Source organism: Nuphar pumila, chromosome 10, assembly GCF_984573655.1.
Source record: "Nuphar pumila chromosome 10, dmNupPumi1.hap1.1, whole genome shotgun sequence".
Taxonomy (NCBI): domain Eukaryota; kingdom Viridiplantae; phylum Streptophyta; class Magnoliopsida; order Nymphaeales; family Nymphaeaceae; genus Nuphar; species Nuphar pumila.
Genome location: NC_143258.1, coordinates 61,379,593 through 61,391,699, shown reverse-complemented (window position 1 = coordinate 61,391,699; position 12,107 = coordinate 61,379,593).

Genomic DNA, 12,107 nt, shown 5'->3' with positions numbered 1-12,107 from the left:
GTATGTGGAACCTCAAATATGTTATAAATGTAAATATATATATATATATATACATATGTATACATGTATATCAAAACACACATAATGATCGATTTGGTATAACCGAATGGACTTGCGACACTCCAGTGTCCTGTCCAAGTAATTGCACTAGATAATTCCACACGCCGAACTAAGTTGGAGTTACCCAGTGTTGTCCTACATTCGTTTTGGCAAACGGTTGGTTTAGGGTTCACGGGCATGGCACCCCGAACCGTGGTAGTGCTAATGTAATCCCCATCATAATGGGTTATTTTCAGAAATCACCTTCGACACGTATGTGTGTCGTGTTGTGTAAAGAAAACCCTTATGCTTTGGTTTACATTCGACAGACCAGAAAGGTATGCATTGATCATTATTGTTAATTCATTTTCTTAGAGACTTTGTCGTTGTATATCAAAAGTGTGTTTAAATATCTTCGTTTCGGGTCTGCGGGCGCGGCACCCATATCGTGGAAATAGCTAATGATATTCCGATAAGACGGAATATCCTCGATTTCGCTATAAACACATAAATGTGTTGAACCACATGTAATAATCTTTCGAGTCGCGATTGCATTTTCCCTTCAAGAGCGACGATTCACCTTGGGAAAAGCCAATGTTATTCCCATTAGACGGGATGTTGGTTAAGTTCAATTTCAAACCCTTGAGAACACGAATGTAGGTCCCATACGTATGAGAATGTTGTTAAATGCAATCTTAACATCAAAGTATGCAAGTCAATGCATTTTAATTATTTCATATTATGTAAATGCCTCTATTGTTTATACTTGTGCAAAAGATAGAAACATGTGATACTCTTACACTTTGCACTTAGCACATCCTGACACTGTTACTGAGTAGTGCGTACCCTGAGAAGGTACATTGCTTGAGGCATTGGTAAGCGCGTTAGGTGCACTTACCTTATGAAATGAAAAAATAAAAAATTGAACACCATAGGGTATGAATAAACAAAAATGACTTGTTGTGGGCTCAGTTGGAGTCCTTGGGCAGTAGCCCTCGTGTTGTGAATGGACTCTTGTGTGATATACCCTAAACAGAAATAAATAATATGGTGTTGTGACTGCTTTCACGAGCAGTGTGCTTCGTTGGTCGTGTGAGGCTGAGCACGTGAATGGGCAGGCCAAGTCCTCGTTTTGCGAACCCCGCAGGGACCACGAGGCAAATTTCTCGTTGTGAGGTATGAATGAACACGAGCTTAAGCAAAATAAACCTGCTTCGCCCCATTCACAAAAATGGTTCACCTTGGGAGAGGGTGGATGGTACAACCCTGAGTGACTTGTCGTTACTACGACACATGTTTTGACAGGAGCTGTAGCATCCTTTGACCTCCAGTCACTCAGAGTCAGGGAGGTCGAGGTTGCCTTTCTAGGACCTCACTACTGCAGTAGTATGGATTGCAATTCTTGCCTATGTGAGTATTTTCTCCTAGCCGTGTGCTGCTCGCATGAGGTTGACTCGGTCTGTAGCTTCCTCGGTTACTACACTATAATTGAATAACAGACGTCGGGTGCATGTCTCACAGAATGCGAGGTTCCTTCATGTACTCGAAGGAGTAATCAAAAGAACTTAAAAACTAACTAAACAGCTGACTTACAGTAGTTGTTACTTTGCTTGACCTGTAGACTTTACCTCAGTTGCCTTACTTGTTCTAGCTGTTGCTTAGTTCCTTTACTTGTTACAGTAGGTTACTGCTTGAGCACTTGCTTTATAGTCCTTTCAGTTGTTACTTTAGTTACTTGCTGCTCAGTAATCATTACAGTTCAGTTTGTTGCTTTAGCTACTTGTTCCCTGTTACTCCAGCTGGTTGACTAGTACTTGACACCTTGCACTTACCTGACACAGGCACTTACACTTGTTAGTTCTGTTACTACTTTCCTTTTTATATAATATATGTTTATGCTTGTGGTTGTTTCTTCACCACCTCGCAAGAGACCTGACCCCGTTTTTTGGGGATGTAGGTGATGAACAGGTATAGTGCGGATGCGATGATATGTGGTGGAGGCTCGAAGGACCCACACACTGACCTGCAGATCTTGTGCGTTTTGGGTTTTGGGTGTTGTTGGGATGTATTCCCTATTTTGGACTTTTGTACTCTTATTTTTGTAAACATTTAAACTGTTAGGCTGTATGCCCTTTTTACACTGGTGGTTGTACCTTATTTTAAAACTGTTGTCCACTTTGTTGCACTTACCTGTGGTGGCCGCCCAGACTCGCGACTTTGTTGTTTTTCCAGCACTTTGCTTTCCGCTGTTTCTATTTAAACCTTTCAAAAAAAATCATAGAAAATCCTAAGTTTTTCCAAAGTCAGGGTTTGGGGCGCCACAAATCTTGGTATCAGAGCAGAGTTAAGTGTGTGGTCCGAGCTTTATCGTGCATCATCCATCGATTTGTAAGTATAAGTTAAACTTCTGTTATTTCATTGTTTCCTGCTTCTTAGATAGTTTTGTGCATATGGTTCTGTGTATGTATTAGATGTCGACGAACCGAGCTATGGTAAGATTTTGGAAGCTCTCCAAAATGTGACTCGAGGCGAAGAGACCTTGAGTGGAGCTGTGCGACATTTGTCATGTAATGTGCATATGTTGGCACCTCCCTGTGCCAGGTGTTTGGAAGATCACGTGGGACAAATCTGTCCCCGTGAGTTGGCTGAGTGCCCCTACTGCAGTCTTCGTGAGCATGTTGAAGAGGAATGCCAGACGAACCAGAGGGATGAGCTCTTGAAGAGCAACGCGGAAGACATCGACGATGTATCTTCGGTTACTGGACCATTGGTTGTGGAAGTGGATAGCCAAGACAGAGAAAGGCATGGAGCGATTGATTCTCCCCAATATTCTCCCGAGTCCTATCCATATGCGGTTTCTTCAGAGTATGTGTCGCCGATCCAGATGGAAGTTTAGGAGATTTCTGACACGCCGCTGAGGAATGTTGTTTCTCCTCCTCGTGTTAGGCCGAGGCGCTATGGTAGTCGGAAGGACTACAGAGAATTCTACACCAGCAAGTCATGAATTTGTGAAGTGATGTTTTGATGTTAGAAACACTGAGTCAGTGTTTCGTTTTTTGTTTTGTCTTACATCAATTGTTCGTAGTGCTTGTTTAACCCTGTCTTGACGAAGGGTATTTCTGTAATGTTTTCAGTTTCCTTATTAATAAAATGAAATTTCCTATCTCTGTGTACTTGTGTGATCATCACAAAAAAATTTTCCTCTCTTGTATTTCTCTCTCTTTCTTCTCTTTTCCTTTCCAACCTCTATTTCCTCCTTTTTGAAGGGAGAAAATAAAAGGACAGAAGAAGAAGAGAGAAGAGAAAAGAAAGGAAAGAAGAGAGATGAACTCTTTTGCGGGGGTCTCACTTGACCTTGATTTGAGAATATTTAGGAAAATAACTCACCTCCATTTTGAAATATTTGCGGGAAAATTGAGAGATGGGATTCGCCGTTCCTGGCACCTTTACCAGGGGTAATCGAACCAAGGATCGAATTTATGCCTTTTTGCTTTGCCTAAATATTATCTAAGAATTTATTCTAAGTCTAAAATGCACAAAGAATCATGCTTGTGCAATGCAAGGATGTATGCTCTTTTGAAAAGAATGATTTGGAAATATGAGATTTTCCTCAAGTGAAAATGAAGTAAATGTGATGGAGAAATGATTTGAAATAGCTGAATTTAACTTAGAACTTTAAGATAGATCAGGAAAGAGACTTGAATCTCTGAAGTAATCGGAGTTTGGGAGAATAAATCTTGACTTTTGAAAAAGAATGTTTTGAAGATGAGATAAAAGGAAAAGAAAGGAAATTTCAAAGTCAGAAATGAACTTTGAATTTGAATTTTGAACTTGTATTTAGGAGAGGAAATGAAATTTGGAATGGAATTGAATTCTATATTTTGAAGCTTGAAATCAGAATGAGATTTGAGAAATTCAAATTGAGTTTGAAAAATAGAATTGGTTTTAAGAGATCTAGAGAGGATATGAAAATGGAATTGGATTTGAAATCTAGAAATCAAGAGAGAATTTGAATCCACAGTCTGAATCCTAAAATGGAATTTGAATCTGAAATCTGATATCCAAGATGGAATTGGATCCGAAATTTGGAATGAAATTTGGATCTGAAGTCTGAGATCCAAGATAGAATTGAATTCTGGATCGTAAAATGGATTTTGGATCTGAAGTCTGAGATCCAAGATGGAATTGGATTCTGGATCCTAAAATGGATTTTGGATCTAAAGTCTAAGATCCAAGATGGAGTTGGATTCTGGATCTTAAAATGGATTTTGGATCTAAAGTCTAAGATCCAAGATGGAGTTGGATTCTGGATCCTAAAATGGATTTAGAAAGCCCAAATGAGACTTTTGAAGATGGATCTGGGTTTTGAAAACCCAGATTGAATTTAAAACTTTAGAAAAAATCGAATTTTGAGATTCAGAATCAATCTCAAAACTTGGATTTTGAATTTGAGAATCAATACTCAATGAAAACTAAAGGATAAATTTGATTTGAGTTTTTGAAAATCAGAAGATGAATCAGAGATTTCAAAGTTAACTTGAACTTTGAAATTGAATTTGAATTTTTGAAATGGAATTTTGAATATAAAATTGAATTTGAAATTATAAAGTCAAATTGGACTTTGAAATCGAAATTTAAATCTTTGAAGTAAGATAGAAGAATGATTTGAAATAGAGATTGAAGAAAGATATTTGAGATCACTTGGATTTTTGAAAAGAATTTTGAAAATATGATGTTTTTCTATCTTAAATGATGAATGAATTTAAAGAATTTTGAAATTGGATTTAAAAATCTTATTTTATTGTTTAAATGAATTAAAATAAGATTGAAGATATAATACATCCTTGACTATAGTCATTGAATGTATTATATAATAATCATATTTAAATTCAAGTGAAGAATAAAATATATTTTGGTGCTTTTATAGAGTTTAAAATGAAATTAACTCTCAATATATCCTGACTATGGCCATTGATATATGTATCAAATTAATTTTAAACTAAACTCTGATAAAAAAGGAAAATATTTAAAGAAAATATGATGAATTTAAAAAAAAAGAGATCCAGTGTGGATTCTGTTGAGAAACTATATTTTGATGATACACAATATGATACACTGTCATATTTGATTTAATATGATAGGATAATATGCCTTCATGAATAATGTTATATTATGACTGGATATGATTTGTCATGTATTTAACGAGTATTTGATGCAAGGTTAATTCACCCCAAAAATGATGGAGACCTCCTGCTCAAGTACAACCTTGGTGCAATCATACTCTCTGAAGAAAAAACTTGATGGGCCATTCATTCTTAAAGATCATCTAAAGAGATAGGCTACTTCAAGATGAAGATTTTTTTCTTCTTTAGAGTCATATGTAACAGAACCTTCAGAAGCATGCATATTGTATATTACATGCTTTTATCATACAAGTCACTCATTCACAAAAGCTATGTTTCATAAAAGTATACGACATTTTCAAAAAGCACTTTTTTGAAATCTAATCATTGTACCTTCTTACAAACTTTTATGAAAAAGGTGTTTTGACAAGATATAATAGCTCATGATTTCAAAAGCATTAATTGTACCTTCTATCATGTATAAGACAACTTAAAAAAAAATAAAAAGTAATGATTTCAAGTATGTAAGGAAAAAGACAAACATAAAAATCGGCTAGTTGAACTAAACAAAGAAAACTAATACTATTACAATATGTTTAGAAAAGACTTTTGTTACTTTATACAACTCAAGAAAGTCAACTCACTTAAAGTTATCATTCTTTCTATAAAACATTAAATATCACCTCAAAAACTTTTTAGAAATGACTATCTTAACCCCACTCAAGAATGTTGACTTGCTTAAAGTCTTCATTCTCTCTGTAGACATTAAATAGCACATCATAAAGTATTTTTTAGATATGACTATTTACAAAATAAAGAACTCAAAGCATTTATTATACTTACACCCATTTAAGTAAAGAAGTGACGATTTCTAAATAAAATACTAAAGTACTACAAATCATTAATTTGAATAAAGACAAAACTACATGATGGTTTACAATTTAACGTTCAATGTACTACACATCATTTATTATGAAAATAGACTTTTTACATAAAATATATCATACCTAAAATACTACAATGAATAGTGTACCCCAAATACTACACTTATAGAAAGAAGACTTTTTCGAAAAATACATAAAGTTGTTTTTGAAATGACTTGACATCTCACATCCCAAAAAGACAATCATTTCAAAAAGGCAACGACTATTTTTTGAAAGCTATATAAACACAAACAAAATAGTTCTTCAAGAAAAAAGGTACATGTGAGCTTACAATGAGAAAAATTCTTATTCGATATTTAAAAAAGAGAGCCTAGAAAAAGAAAGAGAAAAGAAAGAGAAAAAAGTCAAGAATAGCTCTTTGACAAAGAGTATTGTCTGACTGAAAAGAACAGAACATTCTGAGAATCCTTCATTCGTGCATTCATATCATTCTGAAGGTTCTATAGGAAGTATTGTAACTTTCTGTTATTCATTGTATTCCTTCTTTGTTGAAAGAAGAAGACCTCTGTGAAAGAGGGTGTTGTCCTTCTCTGTTGAGAGAAGAAGACCTCTGTGGAAGAGGGTGTTCCCATTTTCTGTTGAGAGAAGAAGACCTCTGAGGAAGAGGGTGTTGTACTATTTATCCGGTAACTCGGATGTTATAGTGAAAAGCTCAAGTGTTTTGCTTGGGGACTGGATGTAGGTCAGTGACTCGACCGAACCAGTATAAATCATGTGTTTTATGTGTTGTGCATTATTGCATTTATTTTTTAATTTATCGATCTATTTCATATTTCACTATTCACCCCCCCTCTAGTGGAATTTCATTTGGTATCAGAGCTGGTTTGCTGGTTTCGACATAACAAGTCTTCCAGCACTTATGGCATCAACCTCTTATGCTCGCGATATTGAAGGTCAACACGCATCTCGTCCTCCTTTCTTCAACGACTTCAACTATAGATACTGGAAATGCAGAATGGTTATATTTCTCAAGTCCATAGATTTTGCTGTATGGAAAATTGTTGAACATCCATACACATCTTCATCCTCAGACTATAGTTTATGGTCTGATGAAGAAAAGAAGATGGTCAATCTAAATGCAAAAGCTATGAATGATTTGTATTGTGCCATTGATCAAAATGAATTCAACAGAATATCTATTTGTGAATATGCTTATGATATTTGGCATTCTCTAGAGGTCATTCATGAAGGAACCAACAAAGTGAAAGAAGCCAAAATCTCATCTCTAGTCCGAAAATATGAGTTGTTCAAAATGAACAAAGATGAACCCATCACAGAGATGTTTACAAGATTCACCAACATCGCCAATGACCTGAAATCTCTGGGAGAAACCTATTCCTAGACAGATAAGGTGAAGAAAATCTTGAGATCTCTCACAACTGATTGAGAGAAAAAGACTACAACAATTGAAGATGCTCAAGATTTATCCAAGCTTACCCTGTATGACTTAATAGGCAATCTTATGGCCTATGAAGTCCATATGAAGAAAAGAAGGGAAGAGGAACAACCTACAAAAAAAACTCTAGCCTTCCCAGCTCTTTCTGAGAATGAGGACTCAGAAAAAGAATCTGAAATTGTGCTACTCACCAGAAAATTCCAGTGCTTCATGAGAAAGAACCAGCTTTCAAATAAGCATAAGAAAAGAAAGGACTCTAAGGAAGATTCCATGTGCTATCAGTGTAATAAGCCAGGTCACATGAGACGTGATTGTCCTCTTCTAAAAAGAAAATCCAAAACCAAGGAACCAAAGAAAAGGTTCTTCAAGAAAAAGGCTCTGCATGCTCAATGGGATGATTTAGAACCATCCACAAGTGAAGAGTCAAGTGATGATGAAGCTGAAACTGCCAACATGTGCTTCATGGCAGAAAGATCTGTAAGTGAATCTCTCGATTTTTCTTTCGAAGAACTTCAAAATGCTTTTCAAGAACTTTTTGAAGAATCAAGAAAAATGTTTCTCAAAAATAAAAATCTGAAATCTAAAAATTTAGAACTTTCTCAGAAAAATGAAAAACTCATTTTTGAAAATTCTGAGTTAAAGGAAAAAATTGTATGATTACCTCTGAAATATCTTCTACTAGCTCCAAGACTATAAATCTTCAAGTAGAAATTTCAAAATTAAAAAGAAAAACTGAAAACCTTATGAAAACGGTTTTCAAGTTTACTAAAGGGAAAGAGAACCTGGATAAACTCCTATCCTCTCAAAAATTCTTTTTTTACAAGAATGGTATTGGTTATTCTCATATAAATAAACCTTCTTGTATAAATAAAAAGACTGTTTTCATCAAAGGTTCTGTTGAACCTAAGCAGGAGCATTACAACTTTCATACTTTGTACTCCTCTAAAGTTATAGACAAACCCAAATCAAAATGGATATGGGATCCTAAGTCTAACAAAAAAAGACCCGATTGGGTACCACAAAGAATTTTTACTTAGTATTTTGCAGGCTCCAAAGAAGAAGAACAGATGGATACTAGACAGTGGATGTTCAAAACATATGATAAGACATCCAGATCTTTTTGTTGTTCTTCATCATAAAGAAGGAGGAACTGTCACCTTTGGAGATAACAACAAAGGCTTGATAATTGGTATTGGTAATATCGATAAACCTCTTATCAAAGATGTTCTCCTTGTTAAAGGCTTAAAACATAACCTCTTAAGTATAAGTCAAATGTGTGACACAGGTTATAATGTTAACTTTAAACATGATGCATGCCTTATATCAGACACCAACGAAAATATCATTTTAAAAGGTATAAGAAAAAATAATATATATGAATTATACCTAGAAAATATTACTGAACATTGTCTTATGGCTAATAATGACACTCAAAATTTATGGCACATGAGAATGGGTCATGTCAACTCAAAATACATGTCCAAATTAGCTAAAAACAATTTAGTAGGTGGGTTACCCAAAATGACATTTAAAAAGGACTACTTTTGTGATGCATGTCAACTAGGAAAATTGTCAAAATCAACTTTCAAATAAAAAATTATTGTTTCAAGTAAAAGACCTTTAGAACTTCTCCACCTGGATCTTTTTGGTCCTTCTAGAGTAGCTAGTCTTAATCATAATAAATATGCTTTTGTCATTGTAGATGATTACTCAAGATTTACTTGGGTAATATTTTTGAAAAACAAAAGTGATACGTTTTGTGAATTTGAAATTTTATGTAAAAAGTTACAAAATGAAAATTATTGTTCTATTATAAAAATTCGTAGTGACCATGGAGGAGAATTTGATAATGATCTTTTTGTAAATTTTTGTAACTTGCATGGTATTTCTCATAACTTTGCCTTTCCTAGAGCTGCACCTCAAAATGGTGTAGTACAAAGAAAGAATAGAACCCTTCAGGAATCTGCTAGAACTATGCTCCAACAGAATAACCTTTCTAAATATTTTTGGGTAGAAGTTGTTAATACTGCATGCAATATATCAAATAGAGTTCTTATTAGGCCCTTATTAAATAAAACTCCTTATGAAGTATTCTATGGCAGAACTCCAAGGATAGACTACTTTAAAGTCTTTGGGTGTAAATGCTTTATCCTTAACACAAAAGATAGCCTTGATAAATTTGATGCTAAATCTGTTGAAGGCATATTCTTAGGATATTCGAGTCATAGTAAAGCATACAAAGTATTTAATAAGAGTTCAAATACTATTGAAGAATCTATGCATGTCAGTTTTTGTGAATCTATTGATCAATCTGTTCATAAGCAGACTAACAATGATAATGTTGAAAGTACAGATTTATTCTTAAACAACACAGCTAAACCCAATGAAGATGATCTTCAAAGAACATTTGCCGAGATCAGAGATCATCCTCAAAAGCAGATTTTAGGAGACCTGACCAAGGGGGTTCAAACTAGAGCTCAGCTGGAACGGATTGCAAACATGACATTCATTTCTCAACTTGAACCAAAGAAGATTGATGAAGCCATCATCGATGAGTTCTGGATGCTAGCCATGACTGAAGAACTAAATCAATTCCAAAGAAACAATGTTTGGGATCTTGTACTTAGACCAAAAGATCATCAGATCATTGGGACAAGATGGATCTTCAGAAACAAGCTAGATGAAACGGGTAATGTTATAAGAAATAAGGCAAGATTAGTAGCTCAAGGATACAACCAGGAGGAAGGTATTGATTTTGATGAAACATTTGCTCCTTTTGCTAAACTTGAATCTATTAGAATGCTTTTAGCATATGCAAGCTATATGAATTTCAAACTGTATCAAATGGATGTTAAAAGTGCATTTCTAAATGGTTTTATAAATGAAGAAGTATATGTAAAACAACCTCCAGGCTTTGAAAATGAGCAATTTCCAGATCATGTTTTCAAACTAAAATGTGCCTTATATGGATTAAAACAAGCACCTCGTGCTTGGTATGACAGACTTCAAACCTTTTTATTAAAAACTGGTTTTTCTGTAGGCAAAGCAGATTCTACTCTATTTATGAAAATAGTGAATAATCATACCCTAATCGTTCAAATTTATGTGGACGGTATCATCTTTGGATCTACTAACAACACTCTCTGTGAAGATTTTTCTAAGTCTATGCAGAAAGAATTCGAAATGAGTATGATGGGAGAACTCACCTACTTTCTTGGACTGCATATTAAGCAAACCAAGGATGGAGTCTTCATCAACCAATCTAAATATGCTCATAAACTTCTGAAGAGGTTCAACATGAACTCAACTGCTTCAAAAACTACTCCTATGAGCACAACTACTGTATATGACAGAAATGAAGATGGTAAGGTTGTGGATACAAAGTTATACAAAGGTATGATAGGATCACTACTTTATTTAACTGCTAGCTGTCCAGATATCATGTTCAGTGTTTGCTTGTGTGCTAGATTTCAGTCAAATTCAAAAGAATCACATCTTAAAGTTGTAAAAAGAATAATGAGATACCTGAAAGATATAATTGATTTTTTATTATTTTATTCAAAACCATCTACATTTGATTTAATCTCACACAGTGATGTTGACTTTGCTGGAAGTAAATCTGACAGAAAAACACAAGTGGAACATGTCATATGCTAGGGCACTCACTAGTTTCATGGTTCAGTAAGAAACAAAACTGTGTATCATTATCAACCACTGAAGCTGAATACATAGCTTCTAGCCTAGCATGTACACAAGTCATCTGGATGAAACAAACTTTGAAAGATTTTGGTTTGAAATTTGAAAATACAACTATTTTATGTGATAACACAAGTGCTATAAATTTATCAAAAAATCTTATTTTACACTCTCGAACTAAACACATTCAAATTAGACACCACTTTCTAAGAGAACAAGTCCTAAACAATATAATCAAACTGAAATTTATACCCACTAATAAACAATTAGCAGACATTTACACTAAACCTTTAAAAAATGAAGACTTTATAAGAATTAGGAGAGAATTAGGGATATGTAAATTAAGTGATTTATAAAATCAATTCATATGACTAATTAAAATTTAGAAAATTTAGTATACTCGAGTTCACTTTTACAAAATATTAAAATATAATCTATACGTGACAAAATTTATCGTAACCAAAGAATAACAAGTAAAAACGATAAAACCACTTTATGTGAAATCCTATTTTACAAATTTGTGTCATAATCGAGTGTTTGCTTTTCTTACTATTTTTTATTTTGTCATCATTCCATTCACCACCTTTTTCAAAGTTAAGGTCTTTAATATTTCACGTACAGTTTTATTATTTAATGTTTTATGTCATCTTTTATATCATATCTCAAGTACAATCTACTTTTTGTCCTATCATCTTTCACACTTTTTTATGAAAAATTATTATAAGAACTCATTCTCGACAACTTGTCCTTCATTTTTTTTAACTATTATATGTTCTTCTCATGAGTACTATTAGTACCATCTTTTTCTCTCTCTATCATACGAATTAAGCCTCCATTCTTGACTTTGACTCCTTTACATATTTTTTCAAAACTATGGACTCCCTTCAATCGAGTTTCTCTACAAACATC